Source organism: Capsicum annuum, chromosome 12, assembly GCF_002878395.1.
Source record: "Capsicum annuum cultivar UCD-10X-F1 chromosome 12, UCD10Xv1.1, whole genome shotgun sequence".
In the NCBI taxonomy this organism is placed as follows: domain Eukaryota; kingdom Viridiplantae; phylum Streptophyta; class Magnoliopsida; order Solanales; family Solanaceae; genus Capsicum; species Capsicum annuum.
In genome coordinates, this window is record NC_061122.1 from 16,221,511 (window position 1) to 16,229,381 (window position 7,871).

General features: G+C 34.6%; 1 long non-coding RNA gene across 1 annotated transcript; it reads left to right on the forward strand.

The window, feature by feature from the left end:
- The first annotated feature begins 4,210 nt into the window (after nt 1–4,210).
- Nucleotides 4,211–6,852, forward strand: LOC107849964. The gene is made up of 3 exons (XR_001668355.2): nt 4,211–4,647; nt 4,765–4,827; nt 6,647–6,852. It is a non-coding gene; the product is annotated as an uncharacterized LOC107849964 (long non-coding RNA).
- The last annotated feature ends 1,019 nt before the right edge of the window (nt 6,853–7,871 follow it).

Consider the following 7,871-nt stretch of genomic DNA (forward strand, 5'->3'; position numbering starts at 1 on the left):
GAAGCTGTTGTGGCCGGAGAGTAAGGTTGTTACGTCGATTGAAGGTCGAAGTCAAAAAGGAACTCGAAGCCCAACTATTTGTAGTTGGATGTTGAAGTTGCTGAGGATTGAAATGAGAAATTTGCAGAACAGTTGGTTGGGAGAGAGTTGAGAGAAATTGTCGAGAGAGGGATGAGCGACATGTTGATTGAATTAAAGAGGGGAACTCGAAGCCTAACTATTTGTCGCTGGAGGTAGAAGTCGTCGGGGGTTGAAGGGAGAAAAGAGGGGAACTCGAAGCCTAACTATTTGTCACCGGAGGTAGAAGTCGTCGAGGGTTGAAGGGAGAAATTTTGCAGAACTGTTGGTTGGGAGAGAGTTGAGAGAAGCTGGAGAGAGAGGAAAGAGTGGTTGATTTGGATTGAAGAGGGGTGTGGGTTGGGTTGATTTGTATTTTTGAAAAGATTAGAAAGTTTTGAAAATATTAATCAAGTCAATAATTAACTTAATCAAGTTTCCTAATGATGTTTGACCCTATCTGTTGGTCAATGTCACCAATCCTTCATTCAAGACTTAAAAGACACCTTCCTTCAATTTTCTCAAGTAAGATCATCTCCACAAAGATTAATCTAGTAATATATCAATATAATTGTACTTAGTATTATCCGATAAATGAAACTTTAATTATGGTTTTGATTAAACCACTAGTTTAAAATATGTGTAAACAACATAAATCCCTTCCTTAATCAAACTTATTACATAATATCCCTTAAGCTCTTGCTCTCTCCCAATTTTGGAAAAAATATATATACATGTGACTGATCCTCATACGTTGCTCTAATGTATGAGGAAACCGTTTTGTCTATATTTATGTAAGCATAATATCAGATTTCATTATTCAATGACTTAATTAACGACATTAATATATGTTGTGATTTATTGAAAGCTTAAAATTAGTAACTTAAATTCAAATTCAATACTTCACAACAATATATATATATATATTTTTAAAAAATCTATTTGGTATAGAAATTGAAAAAATCTAGACGATATCTTCTTTCACTTTTACATAATATATATGTAATTTTTAGTAAAAAAAAATATAGAAAATGTATATAGAATTATTGAATTTTTAGTAAAAAAAATATAGAAATGTATATAGAATTATTCAATAATTAAAAAGAGACAAAAGGAAATTAACATGATGAAGTCTAATTAAATGTTGTCTTTTATTTGTTTTGGCAATATGCTTTTATGTATAAGATTTTAAATCAGTATATAATCTGAACAAATGTACAATGAAATCTTATACATAGAAGAAGAAAGTCAAAACAAAAACGAAAATGCATCCTGATGCAACAGTTTCACACGTATGTGTAAACCTTATACAATTGTATTGCAATGTTAATACATGTATAATAAAACTTATACATAGTAGCATACAACCAAAACAGATAAAAAAACAACCTCATATAATATTTTTACATGTATGTGCAAACCTTATACTAGTAATAATATAATTTGAACAAATGTATAATGAAATCAGTGCATATAGTCTGAACAAATGTATAATGAGATCGGTACAAAATTTGTTTACACGTAGCGGTATAAATTGTAATGTATGAGGATGCATTATACATGTATTTAATTCTATAATGGTATAGATAACGTATGGTATCTATATTTCTATAATATAGAAAGGTTGGTTTCGTCCTGGAATAAAAATTGCATAATAAATTTATCTAAGGATAATTTAGTCATTTACTTCATTACTATTATATAATAATATAATATAATTATTTTAATATATACATATATATATACAAAATTATAGGTGTACCCACTACAAATTTGCTACCACACACTTATAAATACCATCAATCTCAATAATAGAAATATCTGCTGACTCTTTCCACGCGTTCCCTTTCTTTCCCGTTGGAACATTTCTCCCAAATTTATATTTTTTCTCCCCCTTAATTTCTGGTAAATCATCTTCATTTCACCTCCTTAATTTCTAATAAATTGAAGCTATGTAAATTGGAAAATTTTGGGAATCTTCATCTCGCCGCTTAATTTCTGATAAATTCAGCTCTGAACTATATGTTACTGTTGTGGTAGTGTTAATTTTGAGCGTGCTTATAAATTTGATTCCGGTTTGAACTATATGTTACTGTGTTGATTGTTCATTCCGACTTTTACTTCCTTGTATTAGAACACTTTGCTTTTCGTATTTAGCTAGGGGGCTTGTATTAGACATATATTGATATTGTCAAGCGAAAAAGAGTGAAAATGGTGGAAGAGAAGATGTATAAGGTGTTAGTGTGGGGATATTTACCTGGGGTATTGTCACATAAGTCGCTGTTAACTTCTCCGGTGGAAGTTCAGTTGCCAGAGAATGCAATTGATGATCGATCATGGAAGGATGTTTGGGGTGGAGGTTGTGGTTTCGCCATGGTCATTTCAGGTTACATTCAACAACAACAACAACAACAACAACAAATCCAGTGTATTCCCACATAGTGAGGTCTGGGGAGGGTAAGATATACACAGTCCATACCACTACCTCCGAAGAAGTAGCAAGGCTGTTTCTGATAGACCCCCAGCTCAAGATAAAATAAGTCATAAAAAACGTACACAAAGTATGGAACAATATGACATGACATAAATACGCCACCTATAAGGAGTAGTAAACAAAGAATAGTAAGCAATCGTAATGCAGCATAATAAGAATACTGCACCGGCCAAGTAAAACCCTATCCTACCTACCAAAAAAGTCACTAGCTTTCTATCCTAATATGCGTCCTCCAGGTCTTCCTATCTAGGGTCATGTCTCAGTAAGTTGTAACTGCTCCATGTCCCGCCTAATCACCTCTCTCAAGTATTTCTCTTGCCTACCCTTGCCCTGCCTGAAACCATCCAAAGCAAGCTTCTCACACCTACGAACTGGAGCATCCGTGCCCCTCCTCATCATATGTCTGAACCATCTTAAACGGACCTCCCGCATCTTGTCCTCCGCCGAAGCCACACCAACCTTATCTTGAATAGTCTCATTCCGAACCCTATCCCCCATAGTAAGCTTACACATCCAACGCAACATCCGCATTTTCGCCATCTTTAATTTTTGAATATGAGAGTTCTTGACAGGCCAACACTCCGCTCCATACAACATGGCCGGATGGACCGTCACCCTATAAAATTTGCCTTTAAGCTTGGGCGACACCTTCTTATCACACAACACCCCCGAGGCGAGCTTCCACTTCATCCATCTCGCCCCGATCCGGTGATAGACTTCCTCGTTAATCTCACCATTCCCCCGAATCATGGCCCCTAAGTACTTGAAACTATCCCTCTTACACACCACCTGAGAATCCAACCTTACTACCACCTCATCCACCTCCTTCGAGACATTATACTTACATTCCAAATATTCGGTCTTGCTCCTACTTAACCTGAACCCTTTAGACTCAAGGGTCTGTCTCCACACCTCTAATTTATCATTCACACCCCCAAGTCTCGTCAATCAAAATCACATCGTCTGCAAAAAGCATACACCAGGGTAACTCCCTTGGATACGACGCGTCAACACATCCATAACCAAAGCAAACAAAAACGGGCTAAGAGTAGATCCCTGATGCAATCCGGTCAAGACTGGGAAATATTTTATTTCAGGTTACATTATATGCTCATATCTATATGGATATATGAATTTTTGTATGAATTGAAAAAAAAAATAGTAAATCTCTGGCTGCTTTTTGTATTGATATTTAGATATTAAGCTCTGCCGCTATGTGAGGAGGAGTTTAGGGATTTGAGCCATGGAAGAAGTCTCTTGCAGAAATGCGACGTAAGACTGTCTACAGTAATAGACCTTTGTGGCTTGAACCTTCCTCGATCTCGCGCATAAAAGGAGCTTAGTGCATCGGTCTGACCTTTTAATGTTTTAGTTTGCTTGAATCAGACCTTACTCTCTTCATTTCATTTCACTAAGATACGTATCTTGTCAAGTCAATAAAAGTCAACTAAAATGAAACAGATGGGGTACTAATTCAGACGATGAATTTTATCTCATATTAATATAGTGGACTAAAAAAGAGTTAATTAGGAATAGCTAATTGTGAAGATTAGAATGGCTAACTGTGGAAATTGGCCTCATAGCTATGCGTGCCTTGATTTTATTTGATGGTGTCATATTGGTTTCTATATTTGAGAATTTCAAACGTGCTGCTCTCGATCTCAAAGAAATTGTAAGCAGTTTTTATCTACTTCCTTGATACACACAAATGTTATATGGTTATCTAATTCATGTACATGGTATAAATAACTTGTCTCCTTTAAGTTTTACATAGATACGGAAGACAAAAATAAGATTTCACTAAATCTCCTAGCTTCCTAATAATCAGAATGGAAAGGAATAGGGAATGAAGAGGGCAGTATAATTTTTTTACCACAAAAAAAAAAAAATCTAATTTCATGAATCAAAATAAAATAAAATCCTTAAAATCAAACTTGTCAGATGCACTACACATTGAAAACAATCAGATTAAGAGGTAGAGAAGGCAGACTTTTTGGATTGAGATTTTCATTAGTGCTCAAAGTGTTGAAAGTGATGATGAAACAGTCAACACCGAGAAGAAGTTCCAGCGAGAAGATAAAACAACTCCTTTTAAGGTTACTTTCTTTAACGCTTCATTTAATTTTTTCTCTAATTAATCTTGTTTTCTTTTATGTCTAATTTTTTTTTTTTTTTCTCCCCCCCCCCCCCCCCCCCCCTCTTTTTTTTTCCAGCCATGGATGGAAATTTGAATGATAATGCATTTTTGCGGGCTCGGATCAAAGAATTGGAGCGTGGTATGCTTGCTTACATGTTTTGTGTGTTTTTGGCATATTTGTTGGTTATAGTTTAAGTTATTATTGTATTCTGTTGTGGGTAGATTGGACTAACATTGTGTGAAATGTTCTTTTTTGATAAATAGAAACTTTCTTTACTAGGTACTATTACAGAACTAAAGCATAAATACTACTCTCTCTTTTCTTTTCCTTTTCCCTCAAGTCAAGTCATATAGTTTCAATCCAACAAGTATAGCACCGTTCGATTTCCATATATAAGACGATGTTTAAAGTCCCAAGTTAGGCTGTGGTGAAGGCCATACTCCTTCCTATATGTGCATAATACTTTACTAGCTTGCTCCAAAGAAAGTTATGAAAATATCCAAATGACTAAATTCTTTGTAATGCTACCCAATCTATTGCTTTTTCTAGATGCTTGACTTTTTTATGTTCTTTCGGCTGAAAAATGTACAGTGAACAATCTTGACTTCAATGGGATGATAAGATTTCTAATTGTTCAGTGTCTCTACCACTTGTATTCTTCAAACAAGTATACTGTATGTATAGAATTGGTTTTGATCTACCTCCTCCTCTCTCCAATCTTTCTTTGGCCTATCTCCACCTCGCCTAAAACTATTCATAGCTAACCTCTCACACCTCCGAACTAGAGTATTCGTGTTCCTCATTATCACATGAAACAAATTTCCCTTGAATGTTGAAAATTTATAAAGGAAATGAATTTCTCTTGAATATTAGAAATATTAGAAATCTACAAAGAAAACAAATTTCTCTTGGACTCTACAAATCTATAAAGAAAACAAATTTCTGTTGAATGTTATGTTAGAAATTTCTTAAAGTCCCAGATTTAGCTTCATGAGGTAGGAGTGAAGTCTGCGTACAATTTTGAGATTATACTAGCTATGTTGTTGGGTGAACTCAAGAATTCATGTTGTTCTTTTTGTGATGAATTGCTTAGTTGTGTATAATATATACTGAAAAATGTCTGCTTGTGCTTACATAATAAACCTGCTAGGCGTGGGTGCAACCTGACTGAAATAATAGTCACAAAAGAACATTGGTATGGAAAGTGTGAGAGCTTACACTTTAAAATAAATAAAGCTGCTACTGCTCCTTAGGGGTAAAAAGCATGAAGTTCTCAGTTACTATAATATAATATTTGCAAGGAGAAATAATGTTTAATAGTCGAGTTTAGATCTGGTCTTCGACATCTTTGGGAAACTTTTTGAGTGGCTTATTGTTTTATCCAAATCTAGAACTTTAATCTAAATGTAGAGAGCCTTATGCAGGAAAAAAGTAAAATTTGTTAAGGCAAAAATTCGCTTATGATTTGAGCATAAACAACTTTAAACTCCAAGTGATTGGCAGATTGAAAAAGAAAATGAATGTTTCCACTTTAAGATACTAATCTGATTCATGAATTAGTATTCGCTTCTATATTCCAATTGTTTCAAAACTTTCCGAAAATGGATTGAAGGTTAATGCTCTTTCTTCCCAATTTCTTTTGGCTACTATTATCCTGTTGTATGTCATTTGATTAAGTTGCAGAAAGAGACACTTCATTGCTTTTCTGTTGATATGATTGGATGACTTGGTTGGTATAATATTTTAATAGTAGTAGATAAAGTTTCCAATTGTACCAAGAGAAAATACCCACTTTCCCCTTCACTGGATACTTCAAATGTGTAAGATATATACAACAGCTACTTTCGGTTAAATTGATCGATTGATGGCCAATATTTGTTATTATTATTTTTCCTAAATTTCTTGCAATGTTCATTATAAACTTCTAATAATTAGCTTGTATTCTTTCATGCAACAGGTCTCAGTCATACATTTGCAGAGCCCAACCTAAGGATGCATCAACTCTTTTTTTGTTTCTATGTAAATTATATGTACACTACTGTTTTGCAAAACATGGCTCCTTAATGTTCACACACACACACATATATATATGTATGTATATATATAAAATGTGCGCTACAAGCTTGTTCTCCTGAGCTCATTCATATTAATTAAAACATTCTACTGCTCAAACTTCCTACTTCAAGATAAATTCTAAAACTTAAAAATTGCAATTCACATATTTGTTGGGCCCGTGCTGACATGGGTCTTGCACTTCTAGTATTATTAATAAGAGAGGACAAAGCTTCCATAATAAACCACGTGGAAGCATAAGAGTACGCCATGTGTTAGTTTAGGACAATAAATAGTTAGATTAGTAAGTCAAGAAAACTTATACTAAGAAAAGCTGAAGTTAAAATAGGGACTCAATCTAGGGCGACAATTTCTGAATTTTAAATTGCATCCTATGCCTTCTTATTTGTGTTTTCGATTAGGTCCACTGTTGTTGACTTGATCGGAACCACAAACAAGATTGAAAGGAGGATTGAGTATAATTACTTCCGTAGCAATATGGATATAATTGATTGTGTTTTCTAGCCTTCACATGCTTTCAACATATATTAGAGAAGATCAGAGGCTTGTTGTAGTATGTAAATCCCGATAAATTTCAAGCTTGCCTCCAGCTTACGGATTTGGTATTTAATGCAAATCGACCCATGAGGACTCGAATCTAAGATGCAAAAAATAAAGATAGAAGGATAGAATAACCAAGATAGAAAGATGGACCCGAAATTGATATCGAAAGGGCAATCGAAGGATGTATCAAATCCTAAAACCTCCCTTAATGACTATCAATAGGCACCTAACTCTTATGGTAACCGCAAAGGGGATTAGATTGTCCTTACAACCAACGTTTCTAAACAAGGTATCAACAAATGATTTTTCAAGAACTCAAACACTCTCATGGAGTCTCATGAATACATTATGTAAAAATTATCATAAAAAAACTAAGAAAATAAGCCTAACTACCAAGCATTTATAGTTTGGCTACATATTGCATAATTAGGGCCTAAAAGTGATCCAAATGTAAGAAAAGGCCCACTAGGGGATGTTTTAACCTGCTCTTGAAATGATAGAGCGGATCAAAAGTGGATCTAAAGCGCCTTGGGAGCATGACCCTTCCATGGGGCTTCCGAGCCCCG